The sequence below is a fragment of the Uranotaenia lowii genome, chromosome 2 (genome assembly GCF_029784155.1).
Source record: "Uranotaenia lowii strain MFRU-FL chromosome 2, ASM2978415v1, whole genome shotgun sequence".
Classification (NCBI taxonomy): Eukaryota; Metazoa; Arthropoda; class Insecta; order Diptera; family Culicidae; genus Uranotaenia; species Uranotaenia lowii.
Window position 1 is genome coordinate 212,991,206 of NC_073692.1, and position 24,673 is coordinate 213,015,878.

Below are 24,673 nucleotides of genomic sequence, written 5' to 3' on the forward strand. Positions count from 1 at the left end.
TTTAAAATTTATCGATTGATTTGTCGAAATACATGTGAAAAAAACGAGCCCCATCATAGTTTTGCGAAATAAAAGATTTCAATAAATGTATATTTCGAAACATGAAAAATACTTTTGAGTTTCTGTCATTTTGTTTCTCTATCAGTATTTTATACAATTTTTGTGCAAGTAAGGTGTTAGGCTCTCATATGCTTCATAATATTAAATGCTTCATAATAACAGAATGAATGAGATTTATTTTCTCAATATTTTCAATAATCCATCAAAATGGCGTGATCCCATGAAATAATTAAAAAACATCACCAGAATGCGATTCACTATTTATTTAAATTCAATTTATATTACACTACCTTTTAAACCGGATCCAGCAGTAGAATTCGCTGTACTTGTTTGGGAAATAGTAGGTCGTCTTTCCGGTTTCATGAAGCAGCTCCGGAACAAGGGTCCAGATTGTTTTTCTAGCCACATTCCGCCACAGCTTCGCAGCAATTCCAACGGCTAATGCGACGGCACAGTCGGACTTTTCAGGATGTGTTGCCGGTGAGAAAAACCATCTGTTACCGGCAAATCAATAAACATCCGGACTCGGCTCACCGGCGGGACTTGAACCTGCAATCTCCGCTTCAGTACAACGGCCTGAACGATGGTCGGGGCGATTGCGCCGAATTGTGGACGACTCGGCCAGGCAGGGCATATTTCCGGATATTATCTAAAGCAATTTAAAAAAATATATATTAGCTACAAGTTAAAAATTACGATGGAAAATTTACCTTCTGATTGCAGAAATCGTACGCAAATTTCTCGTCGGTTTTGTTTTTCTTCTCTTCTTCTTATTTGTTTTCCGAACAGCTGTTGGCACTTGACGTTTTATGACATTTTGGCAGGGTTTTATAGCGAGGTTTTGAAATTGCTTTATAGCGGCCTCAAAACCCGCTATATACACGGAAAATAAAGATATTCTTGAAATTTATTGAGGTTTTCGAAACAGGTTTTATAAACGTCGTGTAGATACTCTGAAGATAGTTTTTGTAATGGTCTTGTTGAAATACGCTTCACGGCTATTAAGGCTTTTGCAATCTCGTTATAAAACTTCCATATTTCCCTATAAAACCATCAGGATTTTAAAATGTTGCTTGGGTGTGGTTGCCCTAGTTTTGTATCGAGCTTTTCGAATTCAAATTCAACAAAATAAGAAGTTTATAAAATGAGCAAAAAATCTAACGAATTTTTTCATGAAATATTGTCACCTATTCCGGAGAGTTTGTTTGACGATTGTGCCTATCTTATCCATAACATGAGCGTTTGGTCTATCATAACAGCGTGATATCAGTTTAGTAAATAATCATGCATTTCACAGCATGATGATTACGCGTGTTTAGCCAGATGCTTGTACAAAGTAGATCAGCGCTTGTTAATATATTTGTTTGTCAACAATCTCTTCCTCTTTGTAAATTTTTTAAACTAATTTCAATATAAATATCTATTTTGAAAACAGTTTTCTTGTCCCTCGTATCAAAAGATTATCTTGCTTTATGAAGAAAAAATATTAGTTCAAACTGTCATAACGTTCGATTTGATTTGACGTGTTCTCATCGTACCAAACGCCCAGATTTTTAGCACTGGTTGATTTTCATACCACCCATGCACAAGTGTTTTCATGTTTTCATGTGTGTGCCGCCAAAGGAAATCATAGACTACCACCATACATACCATTTTCCCATTTCCTTAAGCCTCTCCCCGAGTGCTCATGCGCCATTTCTCGTTTCACGATTCGCTCGCTCGCTCGCTCACAAAACGAACTGTCAAAATCAGCTGTTTGGTGCACCTCTGGCGGACAGGGTCAGCCCGGTATTGCGATTCTGAAGAAAAGTCAATTATGTTGCGTTCTATCTTTGGGATGAACAGTTTTGAACATTTAATCTTGAATTTCAAAATTTGTTTGTTTTCCATTTAATGGTTTAAAATTTATTTCTTTTAACTCTAAACGTACCGGAGGGGTTCTGATGACATTTTTTTTAACTTCAAATCACTAAAACTCCTATTAGGGTGATTTGCAAATCGTTGAACAGCTAAGCACATTTTGGTTTCTATGTAGTATTTCGGTCCTTTCAATCGAATTCGTTCATTTTTTTGTCGATGGTACTCGTACAGGCTTGGTCAACAAGATCCAAAAGTTCAAATGCTCGAAAAAAGTGACATCGATATTTAAAAAATCATCTAAAACAAGCTGTTTTTGTCCAATAGTTGCACAGGCAAATTTGATGTTGTTCCTAATGTTGTCCGATTTTTCCCAATGGTAGCACATCTTAAAAAGCTTTCAAAGGCCCAGCCACCATGTAGTCTAAGTAGCTGATATTTGAACCAAAAGCTTTTTATGAGAACTTCTAGTTCAAATGCAATCCAATTCGGAGATGGCCCCTTTTGAAGGAGGTCGTCCATATGAACCGTCCAATACCCACTGGGAAAGTTTGGACCCTTAATCCCAAAAAATTCGAAGCCACGAGTTTCAGAGCCTGGAATAGTACCTATCTTACGTGAAATTTTCTCAATTCTCAAAACGAACTAAAAGGTTTAAAATGAACTATTTGCTGATGAAAGGATAAAAGGACAAAATCTGTTTTGCCCCCTTTTACCCCTATAAAGAAGATGTAATTTTTTTTAAATTGCTTTTTGTCTCAATTAGAATTTGATTTATTTTGACATATTGAATATAAATTATAAGCTTAAGAATGCTCTCAGCAACGCCCAAAGAACCATTCGACTGATTTATGCCCTAGATATGAAGTTTTGTATTAAAAAAATCAATTGATTAAAATATTTTAAACGTGAAAATGGGATAATTTGTAATGAATGTAACTCCTGTAGCATTCCATCAATCTTCATGAAACATTCACATCACATTGAAATGTTTCCCAATAACATTTCAGCTGAAAAACTGTTTTGATAAAATTAAGTTTCGCGAAGTTATGACTGTGTTTTTGAGTAGTGAATCTAACCGGACGACAGATTTGAACTTCTGGGAAAATATACAAAGAAATAAAAAGTATTTCAGATCTTGAAATCTCCACTTCGCAGATGCAGCAGATAATCTCAAAGTGTTAGAAAAATTGGTTATGCAGAACAATCTATAAATTATTTACATAAAATTTTGAGTTAATGGTCGGGACGAAAGGCTTCAAAATAAATCTGATTTAAAAGTAGTCACTCATTTTAAATGATATGTGCTCACGTAAGAACTTTTACTAGACACAAAACACACGACGTATTACAGGAAACGACACTTAACGTTCTTACTTAACGGAAAAAGGGTTTGAAATTACCTTTTTTGTCGACCGGTTTCGGGCGTTCAATGATGAACGACCCGCCGATTATATCCCCACTTTTCAACCTGATCATCCAAAAGTTCGCATATTGTGACACCCTTTCGACGAATACATCAGCAGAGTAGGAAATTGGTTACGTTAAGTGTCTTCAACTAATCAGTCGGACATCGTCCTGTAGATGGACAACAACGAGCCCGAAACCGGTCTACAAAAAAGATAATTTTAAACCCTTTTTCCGTTAAGTGTCGTGTCCTGTAATACGTCGTGTGTTTTGTGTCTAATAAAAGTTGTCCCTCGAAACCCAGGCTACATGAAGTTGAGTGAACTCAATACTTCAATTTGAAGATTCGACGATAAGAAAAATATTTTCGTAGGTGATGGAAAGAATTAGAGAAACATGAGCTATCAAAGAACGAAAGAACATAAGCCGTAATTATCATGAATTTTTCGAAAAAGATACAACGGCTCACCGGCAGGACTCGAACCTGCAATCTCCGCTTCAGTACAACGGCGCGTCAGCCAATTTCACTTCGTTATTCTAACATTTCGTTGTTGTCATTTTGTTTTGTTGGTGTAATTTTGTTTTGTTGCTGCAAAATAAATCAGCTAAATGCAAGTTTTTGGGTTCAAATTTTTGGGACTTGGCGTACAGCAATTCAACTAAAATTTGACTTTTCGACAATTTTCATTCAAACTGTAATATGTCAAAAACGACGAAACACATTTTGTTGAAAATTCACTGAGAATTTAATAAAATGAAAAAAAAAAATGAGTCAAGTTTAAAAATTATATGGGAGGAATCAGAATATGAGCGGATTCGATTTTGTAGAATTTTGAACGAATTTATGTACAAAAAATCTACGAAATTCGATTTTTTTTATCGAAATTTGTATTGAGATCCGAACTAGTGACTCTGGTTAGTAGTTAGAGTAGTTATTGATTCCCATTCAGAGAATTTCTGAAAACTGGAGAAGTTTTAGTTTAAGTTTTAAAGGATTTCTCAGTGATCTGTTCAAAAAGTCTAATTTTCATAAAATTAATGTATCACATGTTTCAAATACTTAAGAACATGTTTAATGTCATCAGATAATAGAATCAAAAATAATCCAATCTTAAAATATAAATTTTTGAAGAAACAATATCATTAGAGTTGAACGTTAGATATGTGTAAAGTTGGAGATATTCTTCTATTAAATTATGCACGGTACTGTTAGTAAATAATTTGTAAAACATCAACCACTTAGCTAAAAAAAGCCTTCAATTCTTTGTTCATTTAAAACCATGCATAATAAGCAATGCTGAATACATTCAAGTAATTTATAAATATAAATAGACTTTTTGCACTTATCTCCCGGCGCATTAAGTTCCTTGCTTCAATGAGGTCAAAATAATCAAAATTACTTTTAAATCAATTATGTTCATTCTCTATGACGTCTATGAGTCCAACTGTGCTCAGCAAAAATAGTAAAAATGAACCGGTTTAACTCCAATTATTGCAAAACGGTTTCCTACCCTTGTCGCAAAATTACGACGAATTATGGGGGCAAAGCGATTCGATTTCAATCGAAAATTGTCAAATTTATACAAATCAGATTAGTTTGAAATAATTTTTCTAATTTTGTTTCAACACTTTTCTGTTGGATTTAATGATTTTGATCGTTACATGCATTGACGTTAGGAAGCGTTAAAGCAAAGAAACACGTTGGGGGGATCACTAAGGTCGTCTTTCAATATGGCGGAGTGCGCCAATAATAAATTTCACTTCGCGATTTCAGAATCAAATATCTCAAAAAATAGTTTAAAAAGTGACAAATTTGTGACAGAATAAATTCACAGGCGTAAGTTTATCATGTGAAGTAGCCAATAAAGCGGGGGGGGGGGGGGGAGGTGTAGGGTCTAACGGGTAAAAAAAACACCATTTTCACGATTTTTTTGGAGCCATCATTCAAACAAATGTATTCAAATTTTTTAGTAATTTTTTCGTAGAAAAATATTGAAAAATGAGCCAGTGACGGAGCACTTTCGAGGATGCCTTTTAGAAAACAGGATTTGCGGTGGACACTGTATCTCAGCACAGAATCATCTGAAGTCGAAAAATCAGAGCAAAATATTTTTAATAGATGTTTTTCTGAACCCCAACGTTTTTTTTAACTTAAAAAATTTTTTATGAAATTTTTGTGGCTGTTTGAAGTAATAACTACGATTTTTTACGAAAAAATCCACCATTTTTTATCTGTAAAATCTCCCCAAAGTAAAAAAAAAACGTTGGGGTCTGCTATTTTATAGGTAGAAAATATGTTCCAAATTTGAAAAGAATCGGTGAAGTAGTTTTCAAATGACGATGTCCACGGACTTTAAAAATGTGCTTTCGAGAAAAACGCGTTTGAAGTTTCTGCTCTTGGTTTCTTGCAGTATTAGATAGGAGGAGATAAAGGCCTATAATTTCTACAGTTTTGCTTCAATTGACTTGAAAATTTGATACAATATTCTTGAAATGTTTTACAATAAGAAAATAAAAAAAAATGATTTTTTGAAAGTGTTAGACCCTACCAAAAACAACAGATGTCCGCTCGTGTGTATATAGTTTTTAGACTCCTATCTATTGGAATATGGGAGAAAATAAGTGCTTTCCATAATATGCGCATATAGCCCGCTTCTCCCCTACCCCTGTTAAACAGCTAATAACTTTTTTGCCTAATGAGACATGAAGTTACGGTTTTCGACAAAGTTGTTGAGCGGAAAATTTCCTTTAGGAGTTTTATAAATTTCATAAAAACCATAAGCTGGCTCGGTTCCACAGACGAAACAAAAATGATGTTGATTTTTCAGTACAAAATATTCAATTTCCCCATGCAAACCTAAAAGTTCAAATTTACTCATGTAAACGTTAATTGAAAATTTTGCAAAAAATCATGGATGAATGTTGGACCAAGACGAAGCTTTTTAGACCCCAGGGTTTGAGAAATTCCAAAATGACCCCAAATCGATTCAGTCTAATGGACATGGTTCATTTTTGTTGCAACCGACAATACTCCAATTTGTGGAAAAGCGAGAGTGGAAAGCCAAAACATCGGTAGCTATGGAGGGAAAGGCAGGGAGGGCGTCGATTACATATCGATGTTTTCCGCTGTAATTAATCTAAATAATTGACCTAAGTTGGGGCACAATAATCGGATGGATTTTTTTCAGACGCCTTTTAATTACCCTATCGATGGGTTCGGTTATTATTTTGCAATTATTTAATTCTCACTAAAACGGGAGCAGCGAACGGTTGCGCGCGTGTTGTTAACAGTAGTTTAAGGTTAAGGTCATTATTGGGTTTTGTTTTGATCGCTCGATTTTGTTTGAAAACAATGCCGACCGCCAGGTCACATGGCGGCGCACCAGAGCGGATTGTTTTTCCTCTCTCTTGGGTTCTCAATCCCCACAACAAAAATGTGAGGATTCCGGTTGTTCGTTCAGGGCAGAGATTTCCCAGCAGAGTTTTCCTGATTTCTCTCTTTCTCAACCCGGCCGCTTCTCGAGGGAGAGAAGTTTGGCGTTGATGTTTCATTTGATATGAAAATCTATAGCCAAAGTGCATGGGGGGATGCTTCTCTGCTTCGAATCTTCCACGGGCGATCATTTCAGTCTGGGAAGTTAGAAATGGCGGCCGCACTCAGTTCGGAGGTGCCTGTTTTGGTGCAAACGCAATTCCCAACTTTTCCTCCTCTGGTTCTGACGGTTCGGAAAGTGCATTTCGGTGAAAATCTGTCCAGTTTGTTGCCGGGAAAACCAATTTCTGTGCTAGTGGGGGCCATTTTCGGTGTGGATTAGGCTCGAGGTTGAGATTTTTTTCCTCGAATCGCGACGACGCTTCTGAAAGTGATGTTTTCTGTTGTTGGCTTGAAGGGTTTTCCCAGAGTTTTCCCAATGGCTTCGATGGATGGAAAATTTTCGTTACATAAGTGCTCCTGTGCTTTGCTGGAGAAAAATTACAGTTTTAATGGTTTTGATTTGCGATTGAAGTGATTTAAAGTGATGATAGCAGTAGCAAAACAGCTTTCCCAATTGTGATTCAGTGATTTGGCAAGTAAAATAAACACCCATACCGATGATGTGAACAATAAGAGGAATATACCGTTCACTTACCGAGAAAGAAACGAATAACAACAACAAATCCCTCGGGAAAACTCAGCCCTGTCTAACTAATAGCTAGATACAGGACATTAAAAAAAAGGTTCTCAAAAAGCTGGAGATTATATAATTTTCAACCTTCAACTTAAGCATTTTTTGGAGCTGCCGCACGTCGAAGGAAGGAACGTCGGCGTCGGATTTTTGTCTAGGTAAAAAAAGCAACACACAATCTTATCGAACACATCGAAATTAGCATAATCAAACGGTTGCCAAAAATTTAAGCTGTTTGCCCGTGTGGCACGACAACAATCTTTCGTATGTTTTTTTTTTGTTTTTTTTTCTGCGAAAAGGTGCACACTTTTGTTGCTGTTTTATGGGACTCGTTTAAATGTACGAAATCAAAAGAGCTGGGGCTCGGAAAATTTCGGGAGGCAGAGTAGTTGGGGAAGCTTTATCGATTTTCTTTGACCTACAGGTTCTGCTCTGCAATGACAACACACAGAGTTCCATTGGAGTATGGGAAACACGGCAGAAGCAGCAGGACAATATGTTTTCATTCTTCATCCATCGACGAGAGGAAGTGCCACTTGACAATTCCGCTTTGAGTCTTCCTTGCTAGGTACATACCTAGGTTGTTCCCAATAACCATTTTTTCACTAATCGTTCTTTCGTTCGATGCTATTTTTTGTTGTTGTTCCTCATGTAAAGAAGGGGTTTCCTGAAGTCGTTTCTCCTTCGTCCTAGGTGATGTTGTTTTCTAAGATTCTGGGCTCGAGCTGGCTTGCAACCTTTAGCCAGTGCAGTGTTGTTGGCGTGTGGGTTTCCACTTGAGCACATTGGAAAGGGGGGATGACGGACTTCACCCACTCACTCACGATTTCATTGTCTTTCAATCGAGCACAGATTTATAGTTATGTATTTTTTATTAGGAAGGTAACTTGGGGATAAAAAAAGGATTTTGGTAACAAAAATGGTTTTTGGATTGAATACAACATTAGAGAAAACTTCCAAAGCAACTGACAGCTGAAACTTGTTTTTTTTTAGAGCAAGTTCACTGGTGTTGGGAAAAAGTGGTAGAACTTTTGACATTTTGAAAATTTTACCATGCAAAAATGTTTTCAAGATCTTTGGACGTTGAATTTTTTACATAACTTTTTCTATTTCAGTCGTATGTGATAGAAATATTGCTATTTTTGCATCACAGCATGCGAAAATAAAACATGTGTTGTAGAAAAACTTGAAGGCCACAGATTTTGAAAATGTTTTTTCATGACAAAATTTTCAAAATGTGCAAAAAGTGACAAAATTTCTACCACTTTTTCCCAACACCAGTGAACTTGCTCTTAAAGTATGCTGAGATATTAATTTAACTTTTTAAAACGGGAAATTGAAATTGGAAATTTCAAATCATTCTAAAAAACAAAAAGGGCATTTTCTTTGTCATAAAAGTGATTAAGACTTCAATCAAATTAAGAAGAAAATGTTCACGGCTTATGATGAATAATGTTTAAAATTCACGCTCAATACTCTGCAAGAACAATTTTTGTCAGGACCTTTGTTTGATTAAATTAAAACTATAATACGATCGGAAGTCACTTCGAATATTTTTGTTTCATTTCCTTTCTCACTTTTCTTGTCATTGCTACACTCGGAAGGATGAATAACAATTTATAAATTTTGGGAGCAATATAGAGTTCTTCAAATCCAAACACGAAATTTGGGAATTGTAACAAAAATAACAATGGATCGAGAAAGAACAAGTTTTAGATGGAAATACTCATCCAAACATATTGAAGATGTCTACAAAAATATATACATACTAGCTGATCCCGTACGAACTTCGTGTCGCATTTAACTTTAAAGCTGATGATTTTGTATTTGGTTGGAAATTGGGACAAATTTTCACCAAAAGAATGCTTAAAATACATACGAACATAAATACGAACCCTTTTACTGATTCCTTGTCAAAATTTGACACGTGAAATCAATAACATGTGCTGTAAAACTCCCATGTGCAAATTTTAATTATAATCCGATGAATAATCATCAAGACAATGGGGCTTATTCTGGGAGTCACGTGACGTGATATGCAAAAATTCATATCGTTGTGCCGACTCCCGAAACCCTTCTAGGCTAGAAGTTTCAGCTGTCTTGTGATCGATTCATACTAACGTTTCTTCTCTGAAACATTTCCTGGAGTCAGGATAAAGAAGTGAAAATTTGTGAGTCACGTCACTCGACTCGCAGAATAACTCCCAATATAACAAAACAGTGAACAGATAACATGGACGACCATTTTTGCCGACCCTTGACTCGAGATTTGAAATCTGAAACAATTGAGCGTCCCTCAAAACTTCTATGTGGAAATTTTCATCTCTATCCAACGCATAAAAACATCAATACTGCAAAAACATTGAACCGTTTATATGGACGACCCCTTTCGCAGACCTCTGAATAAAAATTTGACTCCTGAAATCAATTACTCGTTCCTTGAAACTCCCACGTACCAAGTTTCCATCTTAATCCAATGTATTGAGGCATTAATATCGCAAAAACAGTGATTATATGGACGACCCCTTTGGCCGACCTTTGACCCTTAATTTGAAACCTGGAATCGATTGATCGTTCCTCAAAATACTCTTATGCAAATTTTCATCAAAATCAAATCTTTAATATCGCCAATATCGTAAAAACATTGAACAGTTGTTATGGACGATCCTTTTGCCGACCCCTTCTATAAAGTTTGATAACTGGAATCGATTGTCCGTTCTTTAAAATACCCGTCTGCAATTTTTCATCTCAATCCAATGAATAATGACGCCAATATAGTAAAAACATTAAAAAGTTGATATGGACGACCCCTTTGGCCGACCCCTGATCCTGAATTTGATATCTGAAGTCGATTGCTCGTCTCTCAAAACACTCATGTGCAAACTTTCATCTCTATCCAATGCATAATAACGTCAAAGTAGTAAAAACAAACAGTTCATATGGACGACCCCTTTTACCGACCCCTGACACAAAATTCAATACCTGGAATCAAAACCCTTATGTGCAAATTTTTGTCACAATTCGACGAAAAATAACGCCAAAATCGCGAAAACAATATTTGTCTTGTATGGACGACCCCCTTAGAAGGGGTCATCCAAAAATCTGAAAACGTTTTTCATCATTCATTCATCTATCAAAACTCTCGTGTACCAATTTTCGTCTGAATCCGATGTATAATAACGATAATATCGCATCAACAATGAATAGTTAATATGGACGGCCCCTTTGTCCGATCCCTGATTTAAGTTTGGATAATTGAGATCAGTTGTTTGTCCCTAATAACTCCTATGTGCAAATTTTCACTCAAATCCGATGTATAAAAACGTCAATATCACTAAGATATTGAAAATTTAATATGGACGATCTCTTATGCAAGCCCCTTGCACTGAATTATTCGAAATATTGCACGAATCGATTGCACGTCACTCAAAACTATCGTGTACCAATTTTCATCTGAATACGATGGATAATAACGTCAATATCACAAAAACAGCGAACAGTTAATATGAACGACCCCTTTTGCCGACCCTTGACCCCAAATTCAATACCTGAAATCGATTTCTAATCTTTCAAAACCCCCATGTGCAAATTTTAATTACGATCCGACGAAAAATAACGTTAATAACGCGAAAACAATATTTGTCTTGTATGGACGACCCCCTTCAGAAGGGATCAACCGAAATTCTGAAAACATTTTTCATCATTCCTGGTCCTAATGAGCATCCATGCCAAATTTCAGCTCTCTAGCTCTTAAGACGGCTGAGTCTATAGAAGACAAACAAACAAACAAACATACAGAAATTGTTTTTTATATAGGTATATAGATAAACAAAGTTTGAATTTGTATCACCATAAACAACTCAAAAGAATAGAACGTTAAGTCTAAAACGCAATGCAGAACATGTGCTCATTGCGTGAAGACGACAATTTGCAACAAAAATACAATCTCTGAACCGCAATAACTATTTTGTTTAAAGTACAATCGTGTTTCAGCTTTTGGTTGAAAGATTTGTCTTAATTTAGGCTTTAAAACTAATAGTTTAGACTATAGGAAAAATATTCCTAAAAAGCAATCAGCCAATGAAGAAAAAATATTAATGAAAACCCAGTATTTTGGCTCCTCCTTACCAACATACTTTAAAATTTCATTTAAGCTTGAGACTCAAGCGATCCTTCCCCATGGTCAGATCTTTCTAAAATCTGGCTTGTGACCTTCTGGTAAGCAAATTATCAATATTAGCTTGAAACGAGTGAGATTAATAATGTTTAATTCTTCCTATATTAAGATTAGTACACTGCGGTTCGTTAAATCATTCAAAAATACAAACATTACTGTTTGACATTAAAAGCTTTTAAGAAGAATACCTAAGTTGTTCAATTTAAGATTTTTGTTTGGTTTTGTAAACAAAATCCTGCAAATCCAGGTTTTTTTTTACAACGAAAATTGGGCAACCGGATAGGACCGGACCTTTCCAAAATTTTGTATCAAATCCGGGCACCTCCATATAAAACCGGGCAATCTGGCATGCTCTTCATATATCTCAACCAAAGTCATGCAAATAAAACATTCTGATTTAAAGTTTAGTCTCTTTAGAGTATATTCTCATTTAATCAACAACAAACAAACCAAATACGAAATTGCTTATGCAAGTTTCATCAAAATACACCTCAACGACCGCTCAGATTCACGGCCCGGAGTCACGCGGAGAAAATTCTGGCAACCTCAGTTTATGACATATAAAAATCAGAATAAATATTTGAATGTCTCCTAAAGCCACATTTTTTAAATTAAAAGTCTCTTGGGTATGAATCAGAGATTCCAGGTGTCCTGATTTGTCCGAATTTTTAAATTATAATCACAAATGATCAACCAAACGTAATAAGAACCCATTTAAACGGTGATATTCTTTGCTACTTATCATAAATTCATGTTTTAAAATTATTTGTTTGAACCACAACAGCAATCACAATACTACCCTTGGTTGAGTTTTCAATTAGAGAGCTAAAAACTCCATGATAAAAGCTCGAATCGATTGGAATTGATTTTGACAGTAGTTCTTTTGTATCGATTGGAATTTTGTGTTTCAAACGTCGCTTCTCTTATATGTAGATTCACTTGTCTTCAGTACCTGTATTTCGCCTCTATTTTTGCAATCTTGTGATATTCTGGAAAATCCTGATTTTTTTTAATCCAGGTGTCCTGGTTTTTGACAAAACCACCTGACAATAAAGGGTGATACGGTCAAAATTTGGTCAAGGGAAAACGTTTTCAAGTTTAATTAGTATAAAATGCAGGAAAAATATTCAGTTAGGCTTCCGCTTTTCCAAATCCGAATAGCCAGGTCTTACGTTTAACCCCTGCCATCAGATTTTGAACAGCCACCTTGTCCACCTTCTTCGCCGCAGAAAGCCAGTTTGCCTTGAACTGCTGCTCGTCCTTAGCAGTTTTTTTGGTCTTCATTAGGTTCCGCTTGACAATAGCCCAGTATTTCTCAATTGGGCGGAGCTCTGGCGTGTTGGGAGGGTTCTTGTCCTTCTTGTCCACCTGCACGTTGTTGGCGGCGTACCACTCCATGGCCTTTTTACCGTAATGGCAAGATGCCAAATCCGGCCAAAACAGTACGGAACAACCGTGTTTCTTCAGGAAAGGCAGCAGTCGTTTATTCAAACACTCTTTCACGTTAGTTTCTTGGTTGACAGTCCCGGAAGCTATGAAAATGCTGCTTGCAAGCCACAGGTACAGATGGCTTTCCAAACCAGATATTTCTTCGCGAACTTGGACAGTTTCATGTGCTTGAAAATATCTGCTACCTTTCCCCTACCTTTTGCTGTATAAAACTTCTGTCCCGGAAGCTGCTTGTAGTCGGCTTTGACGTAGGTTTCGTCGTCCATTACCACGCAGTCAAACTTCGTCAGCATCGTCGTGTACAGCCTCCGGGATCGCGCTTTGGCCGTCGTATTTTGTTTATCATCGCGATTTGGAGTCACTACCTTCTTGTAAGTCGATAGTCCGGCTCGTTTTGTGGCTCGATGCACGGTTGTAGACGATACACCCAGCTTATTTGCGGCATCTCGGAGAGAGAGGTTAGGGTTTCGCTTGAAACTACCGGCAACTCTTTTTGTCGTCTCATCGACTTCCTTTTCGATTTCCCCCCGATCCAGACTTCCTGGGTGTCGACAAACGTTCCCCAAACACTTTAACTACATTTGTAACGGTTGATTTGGAAATTTTTTGCGATTTTGCCAGCATTGCGTGCGAGTAGCTCGGATTTTCGCGATGCGCGAGCAAAATTTTGATACGCTGCTTTTCTTCCTTGGACGACATTTTGACAACTGAAGAGTGAATTCCAAAATCAAAATAGGAGCAACATTCTACACACACACCTTCAAAATGAGGGGTGTTCAGGTTTTTTAAATGTAAAATTGAAAGAAATACGTCAAGTTGATATTGACCAAATTTTGACCGTATCATCCTTTAATGTGGGGTATCTTGGGCCACCTATATTTTGGTGTTTTTATGCACATTAATAACTTAAAATACATTTATCCTAGCTTTGAATTTTTTTTTACGCCAAACGAAGAGTTATGAAAAACATTCTGTCAATTTTATTCAATACGATAGAGACGAACATTAATCTTTGGAATTTTTCCAAAACGATGCGAGCCAGGTTTTTGAAACCATTTGATCATATTCAACTCTCTTTTTTATTTCCTCACTTGAAATTGCTTCAAAATGACTAAATGAGTCATGAAATTACAGTTTTAAGCCATAATTTTTGCATGTTATTTGATCAATTTGGATTTGGTGGTCCACGACTCCACGACTGAGAAAAAAAAACAAAATTTTGATCAGTTTTGAACAGGTCGTATGAACTGTTTGGCATGTTTCAAGAAAACTGCTGTTAAAGTTTCGTAATACTTTTGTCCGGTTGCATAATGGAAAATCTGATTGACAGTTCTAATTCATTCTATTTAGGAATTCAACAATTGAATTCTCAATTTGAATTTTAAGTTTACATTTTGATTTCTGTTTTTCAAACCTAAAATATGAAGCATAATTCCTAGCCCTATTGAGTATTTCCTGAGACAGATTGTGGTAGGGTAACGGGGGGGGGGTAACGTTTTTGATTTGATAAATGTAAACTCTAACTGGTCGCCATTTTGATCTTTGATGATGAGCACTGCTCAATGCTTTCTTTTAAAAACTTCTTTAATCAAAAGCATCAACATACATTCATGTCTTAACTTGTTATGAATTTACAATTAATAAAATAAAGAATTTATATTCTTCTCACCAAGGTGCGCTTGCAAAACCACTAAAATTGCATTGCCAATTTTATTTCGTTACTATCTGGTCATTGAACATGCGTAATGTTGTTGTTATGTTTACCCTACCACGATATGCCGAGAAAATGTAAATATGAGAAATCAGCTGTTTGTCTGACAAGTGGGGAAATGCCTTATTGTTTCAAGCTGAATACGTAGAAATAAATACGTAGAAATTCCAAAATGACCCCAAATCGACTCAGTCTAATGACTCATGTCTTTTGGCATTGACAAACAATTAATTTAATTGTCATCACTGCTGGGTGTCCAGCGAGGTATTGCTACTTTTCATGCAATGCTTAGCAAGGCACTAGCAACAGTGGTGTCAGTAGAATTTTTTTTGTCAATGCGAAAAGACATGCCCCCATTAAACACCTTGTTCAAGCCAATTGAAATGAGCTTGAAGAATTTAAAGGTTCTAGAATATTCTAGAATTTCTTTGCTAAATTTAGCCACGTGTTTTCGAAGCTTCTGGAACCTTATTTGCTTCGCAAGCATTCGCAAAGGTTCCAAAATCATCTTGTATCTTCAAGAGTGGAGTGTCGGGAACATTCTAGAAAGTTCGATGTGCTTATAAAAGGAGCCTCGCGCTGCGAAACGAGTTTAGTTCCATAAAGAATCGCGCGCGTATATATCATTGGAAATCGTTAAGTTAACCTATCAAGTAAATGTAACCTTTGTATAATTTAGAGAAGAAAATATAGAGAAAACCTTGAAGTTGAAGTGTTGTGTCGTTCTTCAATACAACAATCCAAAATACAGTCCATTGCCAAATCACACCTAATAACTTTTTTGTGTAATAAGATACGAAGTGACGGTCTTGAACAGAACTGTTCAGTGGAAAATTTCCCATAGTGGATTTATAAACTCTCACAGAATTCATTGGAAGGCTCGGTTCCACAAAAGAAACAAAAATTATGTTGACTTTTCAGTAAAAAATATTCAATTTTCCCATACAAACATAAAAGTTCAAATTTACTCATGTAAACGTTACTGAAAAATTCTGCAAAAAATCATGGATGAGTTTTGAACCAATATGAAGCTTTTCAGGCCCCAGGATTTGAGAAATTCGAAAATGACCCCAAATCGACTCAGTCTACTGTACAGTACCTTGGTACTGGTGTTCTGACACTGAACTGTACTGTGATTATTATATTCATAATTTTAATTTTATTTCGTTCTTCCTATTTTTTATGGTAGAAAGACGTCATCACAAGTTACATAAATCGTTTGGTAAGGACGAATGGAAAAGTTCAAAAGTCTTACGTGATTACCCATTCCCCGTCGGTCACACTTACCAAAAACAAAACCTTGACTTGAAAGTTGAGGTTCCAGTAATAATTATTCTGCAGGCCGTATCTATTCGTTTCCCTGTAACGGCCAGGAGTTTAACATTCCGGTTCATTAACGGAACCAACATGCAACGTGTCCCGTCCTGTCCGTCCATGCGAGGAAACTGGACTCCACGAAGGCTTTTACTGCCACGTGTACCGTTGCGTGACGGAGAAAAACTAATAAATTGTTTGGGTTTTCTACTACAGTAATTACCAGAAGAGCGGAGGGAATTAATTATTATTTTCACTTGTTTATCTTCCGATGTAAACAGAAATTCTCAAAAAATTGGTTCAACAATGACAACAATTTAAGAAAACATTCTTCAAAATATAGGTATTTATTTATCTGTTAGCCTTGATTAAGTAACCTTTCTCCGAATTATATTTAAATTCATGAAAACCATTTTTTAATTTTACTCCAATTTTACAACCAATTCGTGTTTTTTTTTGCATTTTAAACTTATATAATTATATAATTTTTCTTATCAGTTCATCTCGTATCCGTTTTGACATATCCGCATTCAAATAACTTTAATTCTTCTTTTGTTTTACTCGCCTAGAAGCGTACTCTTGAACGGAATTGATGATATTGAATGAATAGAATCCAGTTGAGATCGCCATTGTGCCGCAAGGTAAATTCAATTCCCTACTCCCTCAGGTGCTGTCCAGTTGATGGCTTTATGAATAGGCAGCACTCACACGTGCCTGAAGTTCTGTAAGTTGCGACCCAACTGATTTTAAAAGTTTTACAATGCGGTAGACCGGTTAATTCATTCATTCATTGTTTGTTAACATCTCATTACGTCAACTGCAATGTACAACTTTATAGCTAACGTGTATCGATTTGTTGAAATGGAATGGACTTATCACGAGGTTATAGGCAAAACAAATTCATAAAAATTAAGTTTTTTTTGAAATTTTCGTCATTTTGTAACCTCAAAGTGAATGTATGAACTTCTATTTGTAATAAATGCTTCAGAAAGTTTGATTTTTTGAATTACTATTTACTACTTTTTCATTCTTGAAGCTAATCTTGTTGTTTGCACTTCGTATCAATGTGCATATGTATGCTTAGCAAATTTTTGGCTAAGCGGCGAGAGTGAGAATTTGAGCACACAACCATTATCAGTGCTTGTGTAAAATGAATTATAGTAAATCATTAACCCTCGGAATAACAACCATGACCATGACCGAATCATGCTTCTGAGTTCCCGTTAGCCTGAGGAAGCTGGAATACTAACGATGAAGTCATTCTCGAATTAGGTACTAGATTAGGCTGGAACAAATATCAATTTCTTCTTTTGTCACCCCCCCCCCCCCCCCTTCGAAATTTCCAAAAACCCGAAGGGGGGAAAAAATAAAGTTTGAAGTATTTTATGTTAATTTCGACAAAAAATTCAAATATCTGCAAGATTACAAGACCAAAATACAAATATTGGAAGATGGGAGTTTTTCCACCTTTTCTAATCTTGATTTTATTGAATTATTCGATCGTAAAAGTACTTGATTTATAGGTTTTGTGTAATGATGGAGTATGCAATTTGGTTGCATACAAGCCTTCGTGCGATTTATTCCAATTTATTTGTTTTTCGCATTATTTTTTAATGTCCCCCCCCTTGCGATGTTCCAACTCCGAGTGACAAAAGAAGGATTTAAAATTTGTTCCGGCCTTATTGAATGAACAATTATGTTGACTGGCTGGCGATTGTGAACTGTTTCTTATTTTTGGTTTGAATTAAACCACAAACGTTTGACGATAGGGTGTGTGGATTTAGCATTTTTTCAAATTGAATTTCAGTACAACGCGTTACAGCAAAGGTGAATAATCTTGTTTATCTACGGACTTAATCTAATTTTAAAAGTAGGGGTGGAAGGTAGAGGGTTAAAATAGTAAAATTGCAATACTTTTCTATATTTGCGTTAATTTTTTCTTTAAAATTTATATTCATATCGTAAAATTAATGTCATATGAAATTAAGCTTACCTAATTGTTAAGATTTTTCCAAAATCATCATTACGTTCCTACGGAACAATCTTCTAAATCTAGTGTTTTTCAGCAGATTCGTATGAAATTTTATAAATAATAAGGTATGAGAACACCAAACAGGAATGTCGTGTGGGTTTTTTTTTTCTTTGTTGCATCCAGAAGGGTAAAAATCAGATGAGAATTAAGTAATATTGATCAATGAGAGAACAGGAAAATATTGTCGCTGGCAACGATTTGAAGGCTAAGCGAGCAAAATCTTGCGTTCTCTTGCATTCTTCCCATAGGTACGAATAAGGTGTCAGATAATGCCCAACTGTTATAGTCGTCGTTTTTTCTACTTTCATGCGATCTTTCTATAACTTATGTGGAACGTATATAAAACTAGCATAAGAATATAGTTACAAAAACATTTGATGGGCTTGGATTCCACCATGTTCCACACACTAGTTGTGTCACGTTTTTGAGTTATCGACAAAATAATAATTATTCACGTTCATTTTCACGAGAAGTACAAACTAGGGTCAAATTCGTTATTGGAGATAGAGAAAAAAAACCACTCATGTTTTTTTTCTGGGCAGAGTGAACAGAAAAAAAAACAACCTATTTCGTAAGAAAACCAGATAATTCACAAGGTGTTTCTACATCTTTGCGAAAAGGACATTTTTGAAATGTTTTAAGATTTTTTGTCTTCAAAATGATAAACAATGGATATTGAAAACACTATAAATAAATTAAATCAATTTACAAATACATATCTAAATTTACAGACTTTGAATGAATACAATTTTTTTCATAAAACCATTTTTGGAAACATGTTTTAATGTTAGAATATAAGATGTGAGTGATAAATTTCATGTCGTAGAAGAAACTATCATGCGAAAAATGATATATCTTTATGAAATTGAAATAATTCACTAAGATTTAATTATGTACCGTAAATTGGGGGTACTCGCAATCACTTTTTGAAGATAGAAAACTTTCACGTGTAACAACATAGAAATATTGGAAAAACAATCCTATTTATATGAAATGAAAACGATAATTTAATGTATCTGAATATAAATACCTCATAAGCAATCCAGACTGCCAGGATTTTCAAAGAAAAAAAAATGGAAAATGTCCGGTCTGGTCCGGTTGCCCGGAGGAAAAACGCCCGGTTTTTTTTCCAGATTATTCACAATTTTTACAAAATTCCAAATTTGTAGCTTGTTTAAGCGGAATTGTGAGATAAGGTTTGAACGCCGCTGATGTACCTTGGTCAACTTTCGTGTGTTTATTTTTCGGCTTTTCTTTGCCTTTTTATTGAAAATACCTAGATTTTAGCTGGATTTGTCAGGATTAGGAGTTTAAAATTTAGAAATCCAATGCCCGATTTGCCCGGCCAGGATATGTAAAGAACAAAATTTGGAAAGTTTTCTCAATAAATAAAGGAGTTAAAAGTGGATACATACATTAAATTCAAATACAAAATTCCAAAACATATAATTGGGAATCACAAATTAAAGTTTGACTGCATTTCAAACTTGAATAAGGATTGAGAATTAATGAAAATGTAAATTCTAAAAATCTATTTGAAAACTCAATCACAGGCTAAATGAAGGTTGCCAGATAACCCGGTTTTAACCGATTTTGCACGGATATTTATTTTAAAATTTGGGAAAGTGCAGTTCGGCCCAGTTGCCCGGATTTCATTGGAAAAGTCAGATTTTACCCGGGATTGCGTCATTATCGAAAATTTCAAGTGTGGCAGCCTAGGTTTACCAAAACCACACAAAACTTGTTCGAAGTTTCAGTAACGGTCATATTTTTTTTTCTTTTTTGTTTAAGAGTTAGGGAATAACCGTTGATATATTTTTATTTATTTTTTTCGTAACTTCAAAAGTATCCTTGAACTAATCTTGCCACTTAAAATGTATTGTTTCTATATTATTTGTCACGAATTTCCAATGAAAGCTTAAAAATCACACTATTTTAGATTTATGCTGGTTTGAACCACAGATTTTCTTCCAGTAATCTAAGCTTTAGCGAGCTTTGATGAATAATCTACAATGTATTGAATTTCATTTTTCATTCAATTACGATACTGAAGAATAGCATGTGACAAGACATAAGAGATTTTTTAATTTTCCAATGGCATAGAATTCTAAAGACACGTTCGAATTTTGAAAATTCTAAATTTGGAATGACAAATGTAACCACTTATCAGGAGCATAATTTTTGAGGATTTTAATTTTTGGCTACATTTATATCGGTTAAAGTTAATTTCATTCTTTTCATTCTTCAGGATTTCCGAAATAATTATAGGGATGAATAACACGATAGTGTTAAAATTCCAGACAAACAAACAAACAATCGAAATAATTAGCTAATAATGGGAAAATGTCATAAAAAAGTTTGACAATTTTAAGAAAAGTTATTTTCCTGTACTTTGTTATTTTAAAAGCTTTTCTTTACCGAAGAAATTAGGAATATTCTGCTTATATTAAATGTTCAAATCTTTCACTTTAACACCATACAAAGTATTCATTTAAAAAATAACAGCATATTATAAGAGTTGACGATCAGGAACAAATTTTAAAAAAATATCCAAGAGTTAGAAAAAACTCTAACGATTTGAAAGTTTTTTTTTCGTAACAGTTATGTTCATTGATCATTCGTATATTTTGTTTTCTTTAAAACCAAAATAATAAATCATTAATGTGGCTCTTTCAAACTGTGAAATTTGAAAATTTTAAGTTTTTGGCTCTTCTGATTTTAAAGGTTTGCCGACCCCTGGTGTAGATAAAAGAATGCAAAATCAATCAATCAAAAAGTCAGTCTGCTCTGACAGTTTAAACCATCGCTTTTCGTGCGCCCTTCGCATAAAATTGGTTCCTATTTCCCGTATTTTGGAGTTAGGCTGAGGTCTCTTATTTAAGATTGTATTCGTGTGATCACCCCCTCCCCCCATTTTAAATCTAATAATTTATTTCTCGAAATAAAAAGATATTTATATGTAAAGGATTGAAGTCGTGACGCCACAATACGCCCCTTTTTAAATTTTATGTTCTAAAAATTTCACATTTCTGATTCATACGTTCTCAATCAACAATTTAACGAAATAAGTCATGATTCAATGGAAGATATGAAAAATTACTTTTAAAACAATGTGAAGCTTGAGAGTCAATCTCTGGTAGATCTATCTTCTCCTTTTTGTTGAACTGCTCGTTAAAGATGCACCAACCTTCTATCTTTGGTAAAAACTGCTTATAAACGCCTTAATTAGGGTCCTCAATATTTTGAAAAATTTCGTATAAAAATTCCATAAAAGCCAATTTAATTTTAAATATTGAAATCGACTAAGTGCCAAAATGATGGCACCTTTTGACATTGCATCGGTTATCAAATTTGGATCGAACAACGCGTTTCAGCGAAAAAAAACCAAAAGATCGAATGATTGAATCAAAAATGAAACGATCTAATCGATTTTTTAATGCCAAAAATCGATCCAAAAAATCTAATATCTGAGATGAAAAAATAGATCTTCCATAAATCGATCGAAGACCGACCAATGCGAGTCCTAATCATTCTACTTTGAATTTCATAATTTGCTGAAATGCCAAAAATTGAATAAGAGAAGGTATGTATAAAAAAATATCATTCGAAAAATTTACTCTGATGTGTCAAAAATTAGCTCAGATCAAACGAGTATAAAACTGATAAAATATATAAAGGGGAACATTCAACATTTTTGGATAACATTTTCGATGGAAGGAGGATAAAAGCGTTTCATCAAATCAACAAAAAACAACCATTGTTGCTTATTTTTATTGTAAATTGTTTAGACGGTTTTCTGTAATTTTAAATACTTTCATGAACGAAGGAAGACCATGAATCCGAAATCAAAACATTGTAACAATCTTTGATGTTAGAATACGAGTAAATGAATTTGAAAAAAATGAATCGAATTTAGATTTCAGTATCATAACTCAAATTTTGAATTCATTATCAGCCATTATTATACAATTAGTTATGAAACTCGAAAATTAATAATTTTTATGGTAGTGATGGTTTTTAATTTGAATATCACAATTCCATTAATCGCAATAAAAAATCATATTTTGATTTTTTTTTCTGAGCTCGGCTGATAATTAAAATTAAAATTTGCAATCCAGTTTTTGATTTGTCAGAAAAGTTGATTATTGCAATTGCAATTGATTGAGACTCTACATTAAAGAATATTATCAACTACATAAATAAGAAAACTGCTGTTTTGGTGCATTTTTTAAAAACTGTTTCGAAAGATTTTGGCGCCATGAGTTCGAATATTCCGCTAGGTTTTGTCTATTACCTCTCGTTTTGGTGCTCAGGCTCGCAAACTTTACTAAATTGCAGCAGAATAAAAACCTAAACTTGATTTTCTAATTTAAGAGATACAATACTTCAGTTAGAAAAAAATACCTTTCGATTTTTTTTAATTTCAATTGAAAATTATATAACTTTTTTATATCTGAAATCACAAATGGGAGTTTAAAGTTTTTAAATATAAAAAAAAAAAAATTATTCGTAATCTAAGAGCAAGTTCACTGGTGTTGGGAAAAAGTGGAATAAATTTTGACATTTTGAAAATTTTACCATGCAAAAATTATTTAATGATCTCTGGGCGTTGTATTTTTTTACAGCACTGTTTCTATTTCAGCCGTATGTGATAGAAATATTGCTATTTTTGCATCACAGCATGCGAAAATACAATACGTGTTGTAGAAAAACTTGAAGGCCACAGATCTTGAAAATGTTTTTGTATGGCAAATTTTCAAAATGTGCAAAAAGTGGCAAAATTTCTATCACCTTTTCCCACTTTTCGAAAATATCTGAGATTAATTTTAGTTTGAAATTCCATCGAAATGTGGTCAAATTACTATATTTCCGTAGAACTGTGTATTATTTGTGTGTATTATTTTCGTGTATAACAAAAATGACAATTTCATAATACCTGCAATCAGATCAAATTGGATGAAAGGTCCTCGAACCCACTACCACGCCCACCCCCCTCCCCCCCTCCCCTAGTACGCAATATCGATTCCAGAGTGCGCATCGATCGATTTGAAGAAATGCTACCCCAGTTAGAAAGTGCCACCCGACTTTCGCAAAAAACAGGCAATTCAGACAATAAAATCGTGCAAAACAGGTACATTTTCCTACAGGGCATTTCTACCGGAAAAATTATAGGTTCGCCACCTACACCGTCGGTATTGCGAACCTGCTAAATTTGACGAAAAAAATTAGCCAGAAAATAATCGAATTTTTGTTTTAAGTGTCCTGTCAGTATGATCAGTGGTGGTACTATTCTTATTTCGCTCACTGTATAAACATCATTGATAAATATTTCTGGCTTTAATACTGATTTTAAGCGGAGTTTGGTCTGGTTGAAAATCCCAAATCGGCATACTGAAATCAAATTCTTGGGCTTAAGATTTAATCTGTAGTTTGAAAAAAAAAAATATATATATAAGTAATCGTTATAAGTTTCTAAACTTAGAAGTGTCAATTTTCTACCATTTGATTAAAAGCAATAAATGCCAAGGAACTTTGAAGCCAACAGTAGATTTAAAGTACGGTTTTTCTTATTGAGTAACCGTGTAAAAAGTACCGGTGATAAACTTTAATTTCATTAGATTTAAAGGTTTAGATCTAATTGCAGAACGAAGAATCTTACTCTTCCATCTTCTTAGAGTACTTATTTGCTCTTGACCTCCTCTTTCAGATCTCAGATTCAGATTTCAGATTTCAGATTGCACATTCAGAATTGAGATTCCGATTTCAAATTTAGATTCAGATTTCAAATTCAGACTTCAAATTTCAGATTCAGAATTCAGATTCCGATTTCAGATTCAGATTTTAGATTCAGATTCCAGATTTCAGATTCAGATTTCAGATTTTATACACAGATTTCCAATTCGGATTTCAAATTAAGACTGCAGATTCAGATATCAGTTTCAGATTTTGGATTCAGCTTTAAATTACAACTTTTTAATAGAAGTATCATCAAGATTTCAAATCAGCGTTTCAGATGCAGTTCTAAAAAAGTTTGAACCAATATTTTTCACTTGTTTTCATTTGTTTTGAATCGCCCTAATCTACCGTCGTTGGTTTTACCGCTATCTGAATTAGTTCTGAATGGTGAAGAACATGAATGAACGCCTCGTTTCGACTCTCTTTGAACAATAAATCCATAAACGTTGAGTTCATTTGAATCATTCTACTTCTTCCAAACGATAACAGAGCAAACGTGGACTGTTCGGTGATGAACCCTGTTAAGAATCATTCTCCAGAATTTGGTTTTTTTTTTCTATCCGCAAAATTCGAACCCACCGGCCGGTTGCAAACGCTTGAAAGTTTTGTGGATGTGTGCGTGTTTTTATTTAGAATGAATACCTGGAATGAACTTTTTTTTCTCGTTCGCTGGATGTTTTGCTTCATCCAGAACAGCACCGCACACGCCATCGGTGGATCGGAGACCGGTCAGTTTTCATTCAGCTGTCGGTATCGGTCGATGG

General features: G+C 34.8%; 1 protein-coding gene across 1 annotated transcript in view; it reads left to right on the forward strand.

Annotated features, from left to right (window-relative positions):
- The first annotated feature begins 6,965 nt into the window (after nucleotides 1-6,965).
- Nucleotides 6,966-24,673, forward strand: part of LOC129742307 (uncharacterized) — a 258,555-nt gene continuing 240,847 nt past the window's right edge. Inside the window, exon 1 of the mRNA XM_055734190.1 lies at nucleotides 6,966-7,648. The gene's annotated coding sequence lies outside the window, so the exon portion shown is untranslated. The remainder of the gene's footprint in view (nucleotides 7,649-24,673) is intronic.